The sequence below is a fragment of the Falco punctatus genome (assembly GCF_963210335.1).
Source record: "Falco punctatus genome assembly, chromosome: 7".
Lineage (NCBI taxonomy): Eukaryota > Metazoa > Chordata > Aves > Falconiformes > Falconidae > Falco > Falco punctatus.
The window spans coordinates 7,126,053-7,142,797 of record NC_137587.1 but is presented as its reverse complement, the minus strand read 5'-3'; the positions used below and the strand labels follow the sequence as shown (position 1 = coordinate 7,142,797).

At 42.6% G+C, this 16,745-nt stretch overlaps 1 protein-coding gene and 1 long non-coding RNA gene across 28 annotated transcripts in view; one reads left to right on the top strand and one right to left on the bottom strand.

Moving 5' to 3' along the window:
• Window positions 1–9,918, bottom strand: part of LOC308067070 — a 129,525-nt gene extending 119,607 nt beyond the window's left edge. The window contains exon 1 of the long non-coding RNA XR_013929439.1: window positions 103–9,918. This is a non-coding gene — a long non-coding RNA (uncharacterized lncRNA). The remainder of the gene's footprint in view (window positions 1–102) is intronic.
• Window positions 1–16,745, top strand: part of NRXN3 (neurexin 3) — a 1,019,675-nt gene that overhangs the window by 595,982 nt on the left and 406,948 nt on the right. The gene's annotated exons all lie outside the window — the stretch shown is intronic.

Genomic DNA, 16,745 nt, shown 5'->3' with positions numbered 1-16,745 from the left:
CTACGGCAGAGTCCCAGGCAGAGCTTGCAGCCTGCTGCTCTCTGGGCTTGGGAAGTGAGAACTTCTGGTACCTGTATTTCCAACTTGCACAACACCCCTCACTCCCAGTATCAAATGCACGGTGATGGGCTGCTGCCTCGTATTCCCCAGTTCTGCACGCTTGCCCAACTGCACTGACTCTTTGAAGACCCCTTTCTGCCACAGCATGCTTCCTTGCACCGTGCATTTGATACTGGGAGTGAGGGGTGTTGTGCAAGTTGGAAATACAGGTACCAGAAGTTCTCACTTCCCAAGCCCAGAGAGCAGCAGGCTGCAAGCTCTGCCTGGGACTTTTAGAACAGAAGGTGACCACGCAGCAAATCCGCATGAGATTGGAGAGCCCAGAAGCCCTCCATCTCTGTCTTCTATTTGATCCATTTTGTGTTAGCTGCTTTATTGAGCTACTCCAGCTGGATTTGAAGAGTGCTCTTTTTGAGATTTTTTTAATGTGTGTGTTGAGTTTTTTTTCTTTCGTTGCAAGAACAGGAAAAAAGCTCTCCGCTTTAGTAACAGAAGGAAAATATTCCCATGTGCTGCAGGTTGGCAAGAGGAAACCAGGGAAACGAAAAGAATATGAAAGAAAAATCTGGTTATTGATTGAAAATCACATTCCAAAGATGTTGCACACCTTGCAGTGTAAGCTTTTCTCCCCGAGCTGTGATTACTGGACGATAGCACTAGCCCTACTCCACCCCCTGCCCACCTTCCTCATGCTGTTACAGGACAAACACAGGCTGCCTTCCTCCTCTTCCTCTCTGCCACCCCTTTCTTGTATTCTTCTTTTCTTGAGGGAGAGGTAGATGTGCACATCTGTGTAGTGGAAAGAAACAAGGCTGAAAGAGTCAGAGACTGAAGTATCAGCTGGGTTACAGATGACGGTAAATCAGAACAAATCCCCACGTGCATTTCCAAGAGCGATGCACCATTCTCCTAAAGGCAAGGGGGCTGCCACATTCCTGTCCCCCCATTTTCCACAAGACAGGGAATATTATGTTGTCTGAATAGTGCATGAAGCAAAGGTGGAAGGTGAAAGATGCATTTATATGGAAGGCAGTCACAGTGAGGCCGGAACAAAATTATTGAGCTAAGATAAGGTGATGGGCAGGCCAAGCTGTGGGGAAGAGCGATGCATTGTCATCTGCCCTTCCGAGCTGTTTCATACAGCAAGGTCTGTGCTAGTTATTAAGGCAGAGGACAGAGCCTCTGTGGAAATGCAGAGCTGGTCTCTATCACAGTGAAATCTAAAAATCCAGCAGTAATCAGCTGCTACAGAATTTCCTTGGAGACCCCCAGGTATGGAAACACACGATAAGCTGCTAGGATGCAGTCTTAAGAGCAGAAGTCTAAAAAGTACAAGGATGCTGTTTGTCATCCTTTAGAGCAGAATGCTTTTCACTGAGCTGTGGCCACAAGCGTAGGAGTCCGGAGATACATTTCTGTGGATTACGTATGGGTTGTGGCTATGCAATTTACTGGGATACAAGACCAACCCTATCAAGGCTGTAATTAATTTCTGGAGATTTTTGAGTACAGATTATATCTGTGTGTGTGTGTGTGTCTATATACATATATTTATATACACACATGCACGGAGAATATACACATCAGCTATTGAACAGCTCAGAGGGGGGTGGATCTGCTGAATGATATTTCTGTGGCTCCTTTCGATATTTACGCAGTGGGGCAATCCATCTGCCCATGGGTGCTTGCCTTGTGCGTTAACACTGTCAGCTTATCACAGGAGGCCCCGAAGTATCCTGATGTATGATCACCTGGTACCACCGCGCGATGTCCAGCAGAAATACTTTCATGCTGTGTGATACAGCATTAGGACAGGAAAGGGGTGAATTTTGCACAAGCCCCAAAGACAAGTCTGAGCCTTTTTGGCATAACCCCAAAGAGGAAAAATTGGAGCTGCCTTGCTCCTTGTGTTTATAACACCCCAAACAACTGCTCAAATATAAGGAATAACGTAAAAGTTTTTTTTCTTTCTTGCTGTCTTCCTCTCCTCTGCTGTCTGCAAAAGCACCATGCATTTCCTAACTGTCACTACCACTTCCCTGCTGGAATGGTGAAATTTTGCCTGTTAAATAAAGAGCTATGGCCAGGGATGACGTGCCTGTGATCTGCAGCCACTGCCCCAATGTTCATACTCTGCCTCTTCTCCAGTTCCATAGCCCACGCGCATTTCGTGCCGTGTGTCAAGAAGTGTTTGTTTCTTTCCGTTTGGGCAAGTGAAGTGTATAGATCAAATGTTCAAAGCCATTAAAAGTACATTAAATCAGGGACACCAGTGATGTCAGGGCATTAACGAGGGGCAGCCCGTGGTGTTTGGCAGTATTGATTCTACTGTTAGCCGGCTGTTAAAAACATTAAGCATCTGATCCATACTTTTTACCAGCCTAAGCAAAGTGGGGATAAACATCTGAGCACACACTAAATGACAAGGTTTTGATGTTGCTTTTTTGGGTATTGAACCTGGGAGATGCACTTCTTTTTCAGCCTGTGTTCCCTGGAGTTTGACACCCAGTGCAAAGAGCACAGAGAGTTTACGCCTGCTCAGCATGGGAGAGCCATAGGGCAGCGCCGTATGGACAGATCATCCCATTTAAGCACCAGGACCAAGTGATAGAATAAGATCCTCTCTTTACCCTCTTCTGTCAGTTAAGCACTGGCATCTAGATAATCATAGTGGATTTCCAAGGGAGAGTCTTTCTTGTACCTTTTCCAATATTCCTGGCTCATGTTTGTGTGATTGAAATAAGGTGGGGGTTTTGGTTTCTTAGGCATTTTTGCTTTCCACTTCCAATAGTGACTGTATTGTCGGCTGCAAATATGGAAGAATAAGAAAGAACCCAGTGTGTTTTCCAACATCTAAAACGTTTGGTTTGAACACTGGGGCAAGAGGTAGGAAGGTCTTCCCTTGTCTGATGAGCTGTGTATAGCTGCCTCTACCAAGAGCCTCGCAGCTGCATCACAACTCCTCTCCGTTGATGGAGATTCTCTACTAGTTCAAGCACAAAGATAAACCCATCTCATACAATGTTTGGAATTTGCATATAATAAAATCTGCGGTTTCTGCCTCAGCAATCTCGTGATCTAAATCTCATTCCTGCTGTTTCTGTGGAGCTGTGGGATGGCCATGGGGTGCCGGGGAGTGCCAGCCCAGTGGTGGTACATCCGTGATGTCATTCTGTCTCAGCCCCTTCGCTCAGGCCTGGTTTAGAGCGCTCGGTCAGAATCTGTCGCTGGGTAGCCCAGACAGTGGTGGGATTCCTGTGGGTGTAAGACATGTTCAAGCTGTGAGTTGGTGTGTCACTCATAATGACTGACGGCTTCAGGTGAATGAGAGAAAGTGCTGTCAGGCTTCATTGGCAGGCCAGGAAGAAGGATAGTGGCTGTGACTTGGAGGCTTATTTGGAAAGGGGAAAGCCACCGAGGCGTTCGGAGGGACATGTCCTTCACCTTGCCTGAGAGCAGATGTGGGTGCTTTCAGAGCAGAATTGATGGGGGGGCAGGTCTGCCGAGCAGCACAGAGGCACCAGCTGCAGGGAGGGATGCTGGGAGGCAGGGAACGTGAAAAACGGATGCAAAGTAGAACAGTCTTTCAAGCTGGCTTTCATTACATGGGATCAATGAATAAAGTGTGTCAGGAAAAAGACAGGCCCCAAGAAGTAGTATGTATTTCTGCACCTCAAGCTGCAATTTAGAACCAGGTGAAATGAAAACCATTTAAAAAAAGGCACAAGACTTTACAGTTTTTCTTCTCTGGGTTTTGCACCTGCTCAGATTTTGCTTTGTGAGGAACCCTGATAAAACGGGTATTGTAGGTTTGCATGAAAATCATGCTGAGAGCAATGATTTACAAAGCTGCTGAAGGAAGTTTACCTTTACTTAGAAAGTGACTCATTTTTACTGAGAAAGCACGCGCACTTTGAGGGTGACTGTGTTTATGTTTTGAAGAGATGGGACCATTTTTAACATGATAATCAGAGCAAGGAGGAACAGGGAGATGAAAATGATGCCATTTTTAGAGTTTAGGGTTTGCACATTTGCCATAGCTTCTGTAGATGTGTAAGGTGACCTTGAGTAGTGCCTGGCCGTTCTGTGCCGCACAGCCGAGCACGGCGCAGGGGGCATTGGCCCAGCTCCACACGACTGGTGTCTCTGGAACGTGCAGAGTGGATCCATGTGGAGATTATGTGCTCCTCTCCTCGCAGCAGTGCTGTGGTATCCATATACAGCTGTTGGTCCCCACTTCTCAGCGGGAACACAGTGCTTTCCAGATGTACTACTTCTGACTAATGCCACTTGGATACAGCTGGTTCGTGGCATTCAGAAAAAAGATACTCTTCTGCCCGCTGCTTCCTTTCCTGGCTTTGTTGTAGGGCTCAGTTGCGTGCCTCCTGGTCTGGGAAGATGCATATATTAAAGGTTGTGAAATATTCTGCTAACAGGCAGGTGGGAAGTCTCGGTTCCAAAAGGTTGTGGTCAGGATCCACAAAAGCGCTTTGGTGTTTAAAGTGTAGCTTCAGCGATACTGAAAACTCTGCTTAGGCAGCATAGCTGCCTGGGACGCTGCACGCATCTGCTTTTTCTGGTGAAATTTTACTACGAGGTCTCCTACTCTGCTCCTGTGTGCGCCCAGAAGTGCCGCTGATTTAGCTGCGCTGAATGCCTGCATAGTTTTCTGTTGTCTGAGCTTTTTGGGCATCCTGGTGCCTAACTCCTCAGATGGAGATGACGGGGTGGAAGAAGAATTGTAGAGGAATGAAGCTGGGTTAATTAGCATTGATGATTTACAGCTGTGGGCTGGCTTCAGGGGCGGTGGGTTGGTCAATGTAGATAAGGTGCAGCTGTGGCTGGTCAAGTTAAGTGGTTGAGAGGCAGTGAAGAGGGAGCAGCCGAGGCAGAAGCAAGAGAAGAGCGAGCGGGCCCTGGATGAGACGAGACGGCAGCAGAGGGACTGCATGAAAAGTGTGTTGGTATGTGACAGTAAAAGACCTTGTTGCAGCTCGATAGTTTGGAGAGTGCTGTGACAGAGAATGGGAAAGGTGATACTGGTGGATGTGCTTTTTAGACCCCCTATACCTATTGAGACCTTTGAATTTCTGTTGTTAAGCTCAGAAATTCCTTCTTCCAGGGACTATGTAAATACAGTGCTTGCAGTCCGGGTTCTCTGTTTTTGAGGCCTTTATTATGGGCACTGCAGAGACTCGTCCTTCATTAGCCCTGGCCCTCTAGATGTTTGGACTGTGTATGTACCGGGAAAGTGACCTGATGTTTAGTGGTGATTGTCATCAGTTGGTCTAATCCCCACTCAACCGCTGTTGAAAGCAATTTTGCTACTAATGAATGTGGGACAAGTGGTTTCCAGTAGCTGCCACTGTGATTGAAACCTGGTGGAATATGATCTCAAATAATAATGGAAACAATTTTTAATCCTTCCTGACTGTAGAATTTGAGCTACAGGATATAGAAATTAAGGTGCATTTGAAGTATTTTTCACTCTTATTAAAGTTACCAGAACTCTGAAAGAAAAGTGATACGTTTTTTTTCCATGGCTTACATGTTTTTTATAGAACTGTTTAAAAAGTCCAAAAGTGCATTCTTTATTTCAGGTGATGTACGAGCTGGAAAAGGGTAAACTTCAGATCACAGGCTGAGTTTACAAGGTTGGCAATTAGGAAAGGAAAAAAGAACATTTTTTCCTTGAATGCGAAGTGTACATGATATGAGACCCATAATGGCATTTTAACTGAGCTGCTTTTCTAGCGTAATTGCACTCTAAATTATTTTAAATGACGTATAAGGAGAGATCAGTTATTGGCAACCTTAGCAATACAGGTAGGCTTGTCAAGCAAAGTCCTTGCCAACCTTTAGGGCAGAGGTCAGCTAGAGGGAAAACAACACAACTGCGCATGATTTACACTTGCAAAATATTTAAATCCTCTTTTCATTTACAGAACTGTTCTCATGGTCTGTACGTGCCACGTGCATATTGGCAACTCCATACGCAACATATTACTTAAAGTATGGCCAAAGGTACCACCAGTCTTTGAGATTCGTCCATTGGAAGTGGACAAATGCAATGCAGAGGGGCTGGCTGGTTCTGCAGGTCTTTGTTTTCAGCCTGCAGCCTCCAGGATCCAGGCACAAATGCCTCATTGAGGTGATGGCTCTCAGGGAAGTTGTGTTTGCGCTGTGTGTATATAGCAACAAAATTCATCCTCCTCTGGCTTCCACTGTCACTGCCAAGTTTGGTAATTAATCAAGGCTGTACTGTGGTCAACTCTTTCCTATTTTCCTTTCCCCCTTTCTGAAGTGAGTAATGAAGAATGATGTCTTCACTTCTTCACCTCCACATCTCCTCGCCTGCTGAACACTTGAACTAGTCCCTTTGACAAGCAGCCTGCACTAGGGAGAAAGTGCCACAGATGACGAATGTGGCTTTGGAGTCTGGCAAGCATGAAGTTGGCTTTGTGACACTTCTCCATTTGCTACCATCAATCTTCCTCTGTCAAAATCCTTTTTGTCCTGTCATTGTTGCTGTTTGTTTCACATTACGCATTGAGTCCTGCCTCTGCACGGGCTGGCTGGAGGCTCTGCTTGCTCAGCACACTAGGAAACAACCTTTTCTAACCAGTGGGGTAAAGTGCCATAATGATGGTTAATAGGGGTAAGTGCTACAGGTCTGAAGTGGCTCTGAAGAAGGAAGGTAGGGAAGAGGTTCTCTGAATTTCAGTTTCTTTTCCAGCCCCTGCTCTCCATCTTCTTTCCTGCACAATAAAGTTCAAAGAATCTTGAAGGTTAAAATCAAGTCACAATCTAAGGTCTGCTGTAGAAACCAAGAGGCATTTCTTCTTCATCTCTTTTTTTTTTTTTTTTTTTCTTTCACACAAAAAGGTTAGATTTTGAAATGTAAGAAGTTGTCACTGTACTAGAAACATCTGCTAATCATTCATAGTTTCCACCCAAGTATCACAACTCAGGTGATGTCATCTGAGAATACTTGGAATCCCTCTGAAGTAGATACCAAATCATCATCCTTGTATGTGAGAAAAAGAGAAACCAAAGTGGTGTAATGGGAAGAAACTTCAGGATTTGCAAATAGTCAGTGGCCAGTCTTGAATAGAAAGGAGGTCTATCAAGGCTATGGAGGTGGTCTGTAGGCAACAGTTAACTGAAGTATATGGAAATAATTTGCATAATTGGTCCCTAGTGCCATCACAATTTAAGAATAAGTTTCCAAGAAAGAACCAGAGCTTCTCATGAAGATCCTTGTTTTTAAGTTCACTTATTAAGGCAGCTGTGGTTTGGGGACTTTTTTGAAAAGGAGGACATGATTTGATGTGCAATGAAATCTTTTATCAACATAGTTTGTTAGACTAAAATGAATGTAATTGTTTTCTTGTAATTTGAGATATTAACAACTGTCAATTTAATAGAATAACTTAACAAAATGAGAGAGCTGGTCATTTCACAATGGTGCTATGTAATTCAGTATGTTAAGATGTTCCAGAGAAGATGTTGCATAAGTTGACAAGAGTATGTCTTAATTCTTTATATACCTAAAAAGCCTAAAGATGAGATCCGGTTCTTTGTGGTATTTCCCCAGGGAAACCATTGTTGCAGTTCTTGTTTTAGTGATGAGTTCACAAGGCAAGACTTGACATAGACAAATAGGCACAAATTCATTAATTGTGGCCATAATCTTAACTATTGCTGTTGAAGAACTAGTCTCTTTTCTCTCCACTTAAACTCTAGTGAATGGGAGGAAATGTCACAAAATGTGGCTATTTCTGCCTTATAATAACAGAAAAGAATAAAATAAGCCTCAAACCCAACAAACCAACAGGCAACAAAATATATGAAAGGATTGATGCAAGTTACTCTTTCTGAATATTTAAATCTCTTCTGATTACAAGCATAATCTACATCTTCAAACTCGAAGGGTATTGAGCCCTAGTTTCTTCTAAGAATTTACTTTGCTTCAGTTTCTGGCACTCGGCTAATTCTTCTTTTTACTCTGTTTTCTGTTAGATAGAAAAAGCCTTTTAACTCTCAGCGTTTCATCCTTTGAACGTGTTTACACTTGCACGCAAAGCATCAAGTTGACCATGAACATATTTGTACGACATGATGCAGTGTGGAAACTCGTTCCAATAAATCCACATGTGATGCAAGGATTATAATAATGCTTCTGTTACATTTGGCATGTGTAAGTTTTAGGAGAGGTTTATTGAAAAGCTGAAAAGGCAGTGATATGTCTTCATATGGATAAGAAGCGTTGCACCTTCTTCCTTTGTAAATCTGACTCCCGGAACCCTCGCTGATCTTTCTGTGTGATGATCTGTCCTGTAGGAATCGTGAAACTCATGAACTCAGTTTCCTCTATATCTTTAGAGTTTATTTGACAATATGCAAACGAGACATGTAATACTCAAAAATTGCCTTTTTTCCTCTGTTCTAATTCTTGAAGCATATGGCCTCATACAGTAAATACACCCTACCATGTGCCAGAACATACAGTGTATGTGTGTATATACACACACACACACATTGAGGGACAATCTGTCATTTTTCTCCTTCCACTAAAAGCATTCTTTGCTATTCGCATCTCCTAAGGGAGTCAAGCAGTTGCACGTGGATTTATATGACAAACTAAATATGTACAACTTGACTAATTTGTGACTAAGTAGGGATGAGATAATTATTTAAAATCAAGGAGCGAGAAGTGTTGCTTACAGTGAACCAGAGCAAAAGAAGGTACAACAGTGGAAAAGAGAAATCTTAAGGAAGCTTCAGCTGAATATGGCAGGGGGGAAATCCCATGGCAGTAAGATCCACCACGTATAAGTGGTGGTATTTTACTGGCTGTTTATTCAGGCTTGGAGAAAACTATTGGATAATTTCGTGTTCATTGGCGTGCAGTGCTGTTAACTCCCATGCGTTGCAGGCATTCCCTGCAAGCCTAGGCTAAGGTACGGAATAACATGCTTGCTAATTGTGAGGTAAAGGTATAAAGCACATGTTTAGCTGTTACGGAAGCAAAAGTTTGTTGTGACTTTTTTCCTGTTATCACTAATATAAAGACAAGTGACCTGGCTGGCATCAACAGGGGTTAGGAATTGGCTTTGACCAGGCGTGCTGTGAGGGGAGAGCAGGTGGGTGCTAGCATTGGACCACATCTTTTGATAGCTCTTGGCAGGACTTGGGAGACAGCTTCTGAACATATTCATTGAGAGATGTTGCTCGGGAGGTGGTTCCCAACAATATCTGCCATAGGCGTTGTCATCAGTTAGGACCCAGCAATTGTTTCAAGGAGGATTTTCTGATGAATTATAAAACATGAATGGTTGTGGACTCCGGTTGGTAATACCAGACTAGAAGCCAAAAATGGCCTGTCTTTCCTCTGGTTCCATGAGTTGATGAGTAAAGCTGTGCAATGATTATCTGGATGGAGGATGCTGTGAAATGAGGATCAGCAATGTTGCCGCCTTCATTGGAAGTTGAAATGAAGGGGAGGAGAAGGGGTGGTTGTGGACAGACAGATCTACTCGCCTCTCTTGTTTGTGTGTACTGCAGTGACAGCAATACACTTTTCCTGAGTAGCAGAATTGTACAGAATCCTACATTTTCCAGTCTCTGCTAAGCTGGGATGTATGAACATGGCAGCGTGCAGTCTCTGTGTGAGCTGACGTGTCATTACAGGGAGAGGCTTCACCTCCTGAATAGGTTCTGCTGAGACTTTTCTTAGGGATATTTAATTTTTGTTTTGTTGTCATTTTCCCAATGAATTCTTTCTGCTTGGTGATTTAGAAAGTGTATGGAAAGAGGTAACGTTATTTATCTGCTGTGGTTTGTGAATCTCTATGGCTGGAGAGCACTAGTGTGCCCCTAGCTCTCTTTAGTTTTCTCCATATTTTCAACAAAATTATCTGGAGCTTCTGTTATTGCAGCCTTGTTTTTACACTCTCCATGACTGTGTTCCAGCTTGACTCTCTCATGTGTGAATGTGAGTCATTGTGCTGTAGAAGATGCTACACATTGTTCTCAATCTAATTTTATCTTTGGTCCTTATATAATCTAGTGACTGGTACCTCCTAGGTGGACAAATGCCAACACCATCCAAAACTCTTCACGCCAAAATGTGAACTTTATTATTGAGAAACGGATCTCTCTGTGGCATGCATCAAGCTGGGAAGCTTAGGGTTTTAAAGATCACTGCTATGGCCAGTGAAGCTCTATGCTTCTGTTCGTTTTTGACAACTCTTTATTCATGCTGCAGCTGCCTTATGCTGGTCACTAGGTAAAACATATTGCAAAGATGTGGTCGCTTTCCCAAAGAGATACTAGTCTAAAACTAAGTTGAGAGATGACAGGCAGAGACGACCAGCGGGTGGGGACAGCACAGATTAAGGTGACAGTTCCAACCAAGGCGATCTGCTATGACCACAGCACGCTAACCTTGCTGAAATGGAGACAATAATGAACACTCATTGTGTGGTAACTGGGCGCTTTAGCAAGTATCTCAACAGAATCCTTACATAAAAAGAGAAATGTAAGAAAAGAGGAAAAAAGTCTTTCACTTCAAATGCCAGGGGTGATGTGTTTGACACTAACAGCTCTGAGCACGCAGTCAGTGCCGCCAGAGCAGTGCTGTGTGTTTGCTAAGCCCGTACTTGTCCAGTACAACTGCTGGTATATGTTTATGACAGGAATCAGAAGTGTAATGTGCTTTTCTAGATGAAATTCCATCTATTCATGGGAAGAAGCTCTGATACTGAAATTTTCTTTGCCATTCTTCAGTATTAATCATCTTAATACAAAACATTGAGTTCAAATTCTTCGATAATGGTACATCTTCAATTGATTCTCACGCCAGAGTAGAAGTTAGTAGTATTACTTTTATTTCTAATGTAATAGAATTACATATTGTTATATGCTACATTATTATATACTATTATATGTTATTGCATAATAACATATATATTTTCATATAATGTAAATGTTGGAAATGCTTAGGAAGAGCCATTTGGCAATCACTGAAGATGTCAGGGAGGAATTGGCTTCCTTCAGCAGCAGATGCCAGGACTGCATTGTCAGGCTATAGATTTTTCTTGGTCACAATTGTAAAGTGGAAACACTTGGAGATAAAAATATACATGTCTTTGTCAATAAGAGGGAAGGGGGGTTGTTTAATTTTGGAGTACTAACTGCTCTAAACTTGTTTCTGTTTGGATTTACAAAGGCTCTTTATAATCAAGTGAGATACAGTAAAAAAAAATAAAAATTGCAAGATGCTATCATGAGATGCCATGTGACTCAGTAAACAAGCTCTCATTTCAGGAGCACTTGCAATTCTGGCTTTTTCACCAGATGCTCTTAGAACTTTCTTGCAAGGCCCTCTCTTTTCTCTGAAGAGTTTCAGTCTACATCAACAGCTCTATAGGAGAGAAGTGGTCCATAAATTAACATCCTCAGAAACACCTATTATGAACATTTCCAGGACTATAGCCCGATCCTACACTCCTTATTCCTAAGAAGGACTTGGGATTTGTTTGGGGTTTTTTTTAGTGCAAGCCCTATGGATTCATAGTAATTATAACACACTGCTCATGTGCAGCACTTCTTCTCTGAAGAACTCAAACCACCTCAAATTATTTGTGTCCCTGTTGTAAACTAGAGGTAGAGAAGACATGTAAATGACTTGCTGAAGATGAACTGGCAAAGATAAGGCAGATCAAGCAAAAAAATCAGAAGTCCTTCTGTGTTCCTCTTTCTTTTTCTGACCTCTTGGTCACAGTGTGGCTGTTGTGTATAACACAATGTTTTGTACTCGTGTATCTTTTTTCCTAGTCTCTTTTCTCTGCATTTCCATTGCTCTTATTTTAATATCTGTAGTGTTTATAACCAGTCTGAAAGTAAAGAGGTAAGAGTGGACATTATCTCTGTGTTATTTGAACACAGTGTCCTCTCCCCTCAGCATCTTCACCTCTTCCCACCTGCCTCTATTGATGTAAAACTGCTTTGAAAGTTGACTTCTGCTTACTGTGAGGTCAGTATAATTCTCCCATCAGTCCCGGTAGCAGAATTTTGAAGCTGTTAGAGATAAAAGTGTACAACATTCCCCCCCTGCAAGGTGCACAACTACATTTTGGGGTTCAGCTTGAGTCTCCAAAAATCAGCCTTTTTTATGTTTTGTTTGTTGTGACTGACCCTACCAATTGCCTAAAGGACAAACACTACTGCATGACTTTTCCTTTGTTGGTTTTTTTTTTTTTTTTTTTGGGGGGGGGGGAGTTGTTGTTTGGTGGTGGGGTTTTGGATTTTTTTTTTTGTTGTTTTTTTTTTGGGGGGGTGGTGGTGGTGATGGTGTGTTGTTTTGTGTTTTTGTCAGATACACAGGGAAGTCATTTAGGTCCTCCTCTGTCTCCAGAAGGCAGTAAGGCATTACCACCAGTACTGACGTGCTGGGCTTAGAATTCATTGAGTTAAGGGGTATGTGCCATGTGTTTATCGGAGACGAAGCTGGGGAGGATCAAACCAAAAGAAGAGCACTTGGAAGTTTGAACTTGTTTTGTTTGGAGATGGAGTCCTCTGTGCCTTTTTCTGCCATTCTGGAGAGATGTTGCCTCTCGTTTTGCCTGGGATCAGTTAGGTCCCGCTTGTATCTTGTGTTCGTGCAGTTCTCCTTAAGCTTTTGGGGTTTGACTCCCCCGTTCAGTTTGTACCTTAGCAGCGGCTCCTGCTACCATTGCTGTCTTCAGTTACCTATGAAAATGTGCTGTGGTGTGATTTATTTTTGTATTGGTACACAGAATACTGGTTACTTGCAGAGAAAAGAAGGTTATTCAGATGCCACTTAGGAGGAAGCTACTCAGGGATTTGGCTATAGGAGAACTCAGTGGACCTAATAATAATAATAAAAAAATATTACTATTTATTACTGTTACTGTAAAATTACATTGGTTTTTTTTCTGTATGACAAGTCAGGCCTCAAGTGCAAATAAGCTAACACAATCGAAGATCTGCGTATAGTTTCTGATACAAGTTTAAAGCTGTTCGTTTTACCTTCTTCCATTTTTTCTCATTCCACATTACTTGTCACTTGCTATAATATTCACAGAAGGAAAACACAGAAGGGACTCAGTGCAACCAGCTCTATATTTATCTATCTGAATAATAACAAAATTCAGAGGTGTTTGTCTAGTCCTATATTTAATAATGAAATGCTACAAAATGTTTTTGCACTTTCTGTCTTCCACATATCTCAAAGCACTTGATTGCCTTTATGAGACAAACTCCAGTCCAAGGAAAGGTTTTGTGAGATGTCCACAGCTGACATCCAGCAGAAAATAGAGCTGAGGACTGGATCTATGTCCTGAACCCTCAGGCTGCTCTACCATCCTCACTGCAACAACTGTCAGACATGTTCCGTCTTCTCCCCTGTCCCTGCTGTTCCAAGGTCACAAATCAGGGAATGAAGCTTTAGGAGTAGGCGGCTCTGCCTGTGAGGCCCCCTGAGCTAAAACCTCGTTCTGCAATTAGTGCTGCCTCAGCAAGCAAGCTTAGAAAGTGAAACAAAGAGAAACCCTTCCAAATTGCAGCCATTAGCTCTGCAGACTTTCTTCCCAACCCTATGAGCACCACGTAGCTATAGGATACTGAGAGATATAGGCAAAAGCAGATCCACTCATCCAAAAGCAGATCCACTCATCCTACAGTTGCTGCAGGGTTGCTCAGGAGTATCTATCTTGAAAGGCCAGCCTACAGCATCCAGGCATCGGAATATTGTCTTAGCCTTGCAGGGTGCAATGCAAATACCGCCGTGTGGTGGCACATTGCACTCATACTGGAGATTAAAGTTAACAGAATGTGGAAGCATCTTCAAAGCAGTGATCGTTACTATGAAAATTTATCAATAAACTGCCTTTTTATTTTAAGTTGGTGGATTTGATAGTAAGGTGTGGAAAAGTTCTACTGGAATGCCATTTGTTTTAGACTTAGGGAGGTGGGTGGACTACATCTAAGCTATATAAGAAAGTAACTAAGAAAAGCAAGCCTGTAGTCTTTTTGGCTTAAAATCACTGTACAGAGATCTACAAGGGAAGCCCAAGAATGTTTGAGTGTATACAAACTGAAGAGGTTGAACGCTATTGTAATTAGATCAGCAGTCTCCTGAAGAATATATCGTTGCTTCCTTCCAGTTACAAAAGTCTCAGGTAAACAAGGTACCTGCTGATGTGACTGAGAACTGTGTGTGTGGTCACGGGGATGTAGTAACCATCTGTCACAGCTCCACAGGCGTGCTGTGCCTCTGACCTTTTTACGGTCCTTTTGGGATTTTAATTCTTAGTACTCAGCTGTTGGACTTGACTGGTGTTCAAGGGAGAGCTGTGCAGCTCCACTGGTCTTTGATGAACTATTTGGCTTCACAGCCCCTGTTTGTTACTGCTGTTTAGCCTTTAGCAAGGCTAAAGATGTGTAAGGCCCCCACCAGAGACGGACTCCTTTTTGTTTCTGCTTAACAAGAAATAGTAGACAGAACAGCCTTGTCAAAACATGACAGATTACTAGCATTTCAAAGGCAGTATTGGAAATTTTCTAGCTAAGAAGAAAAAAACCAAAGCATGCACATATCTATTTTGCTGTGGTTAGTTGTCCTTTTTCCAAACACGGAGCATTACAACTATTTATTGCAGGGGGGAGCCCAAGGCTTTAGCTTGCCAAGTCCTCAACTTCTTCACTGCAATGTGCAGTTCAGCTGTTATTACACCTTCAGACTTCTCTTACTGCAGTTTGCTAAAAGTTAACAGTCACATGATCTTCCTCCATTCTGTTTTCCAGTTAACTATTTGTGCAGAGTGGCAGACTTCAAACAATCAAGTCTAATTGACTATGGGTACATTACTAATACTTGATTTGACTCTCTTATTTCAGAGAAGAAAACCCTTCTTCAGTCACAGCAGGTTGCTGTTCAGAGTTCATTGGTAAACAGAGGCTTACATATTCTTTGAGATGCTGACAGCATTTTCTGCTTCTTTCCAGAAAAGAAAAATTGTTATTTTGGAGTTTTAATGCTATGGCAAATGCGATAAGGTGAATTTTACAAGCTTCCTGTTTTAGAAGCTTCCCTGCAATTTTCCAAGTCTTTTGGGTCTCCACAATAGTGTAGGACTGGTTGTTAAAGCAAAGATCTTTCAGACGCTTCTGGGCTTGCATGAGAGATCCAGACAGTTGCTTCCCTTGTGATATCTTCAAAGCATTTGAAGCTTTTCCTGTCGGCGATTGCAGACTGGGATCGGGAGAGGTCTAACAACCCAGGCTGTAGTGCAGCAGGACTGCAATGAGTGGCAGTAGCAGAATGGGAATTGGTTACGTCTTGCTCAAAACATTTGTCACATTTAGATACAGGAACAGATGAGGCATTGATTTGATTGAGCAGGGAGGTTCTTGTTTCATTGTTCCCCTGTAAAAGATTTCATTCAGATTATGGAATTTGATAGGCCCCTTAATTGAAGAGAGCTGCTTTTTTTTCCTGAAGACAGATTTTTATTGCATTTTTATCTTAGTCTTTTGGTAAGCGGTGTTTAACAAGAGGATGTAAAAGTCTAGCTTCTCTGTAGGTTTCTCGATCCAGTTGAGGTAGCATCTCTTGCAGCCTCCTTTCAAAAGGAGAACTGTAAGAAGCATAAAAAAATTAATTAAATTGTGATTGTAATTCAGCAGAGGGGTTCTAGTCTTACACTTTTGGAGCAGGGAGGTATTCCTCAAACTCCCTTAACTATATATCAGATTACCAATCATTGCAGCTGCATGTGCTGTGCAGTTTGCTGTTTTCATGACATTATAGGTTATAAGAAGCCCACCACGAGTCCAGAGTAGGGAAATGAACTGTGATGTCTTTGTGAATTACCTTCTTTGTACAGAAATGCACTTCAGCCCGTGTGTGATGGACCGGGACTAGTTAATATGCCATGGTTAGACCTAGCTAGAGCTCTGCTTAGGAGATAGATCTTTTAGCATAAGCATGGGGTTCATCTGGGTGTCAGAAAGCCCTGCCCATTCTAATGGCACTGTTTCCATAGCAGCTAATGCACTTCAGAAAGGAGGGAGACAGGAATCAAACTCATGACTAACGTGGCTGTCCCGAGCTCGTGATGGTATGAACTGCGGCACCCACACTGTCACGTATCTTTCAATGTGTGGTATGTCTACACAAGTCACTGAATAGTATACTGAGGTAATTAAACTCTCCTTTTTCCTAAGAGACTGTTCTGATTAGTCATTGCTAACAGCCTTGTCTTCGTTGAACTCATGAGAAAGAGCTGGGTTTGCCAGGCTAAGCCCATGTATGTAAGTTTATACATACACTGGCTGAAGTCTGTATTCTAGAGTTCCAACGATCTCTTGCTGGAATTAGTCTGGATTTGGGGTCATGGGATATAACTTAAAAACCAGCCTCTATGTTGACCTATTGCATTAGCTACATTGCACATCCTGTAAATGTGGTGACAAACATCCTGGTGGAGCCCAGTATGGAGTCTGCACCACTTTGCTCCTGGCAGTATGCATCAATACAGGGGAACGTATGTGAAGGAGCACGTTGCCATCGCTGGTCTTCGTGGCACACAAGCCTCCCCTTTGACGCTACAGAGGACTTCCCGTAACCTTTCATTTTAGCTGTTACTACTTGAATT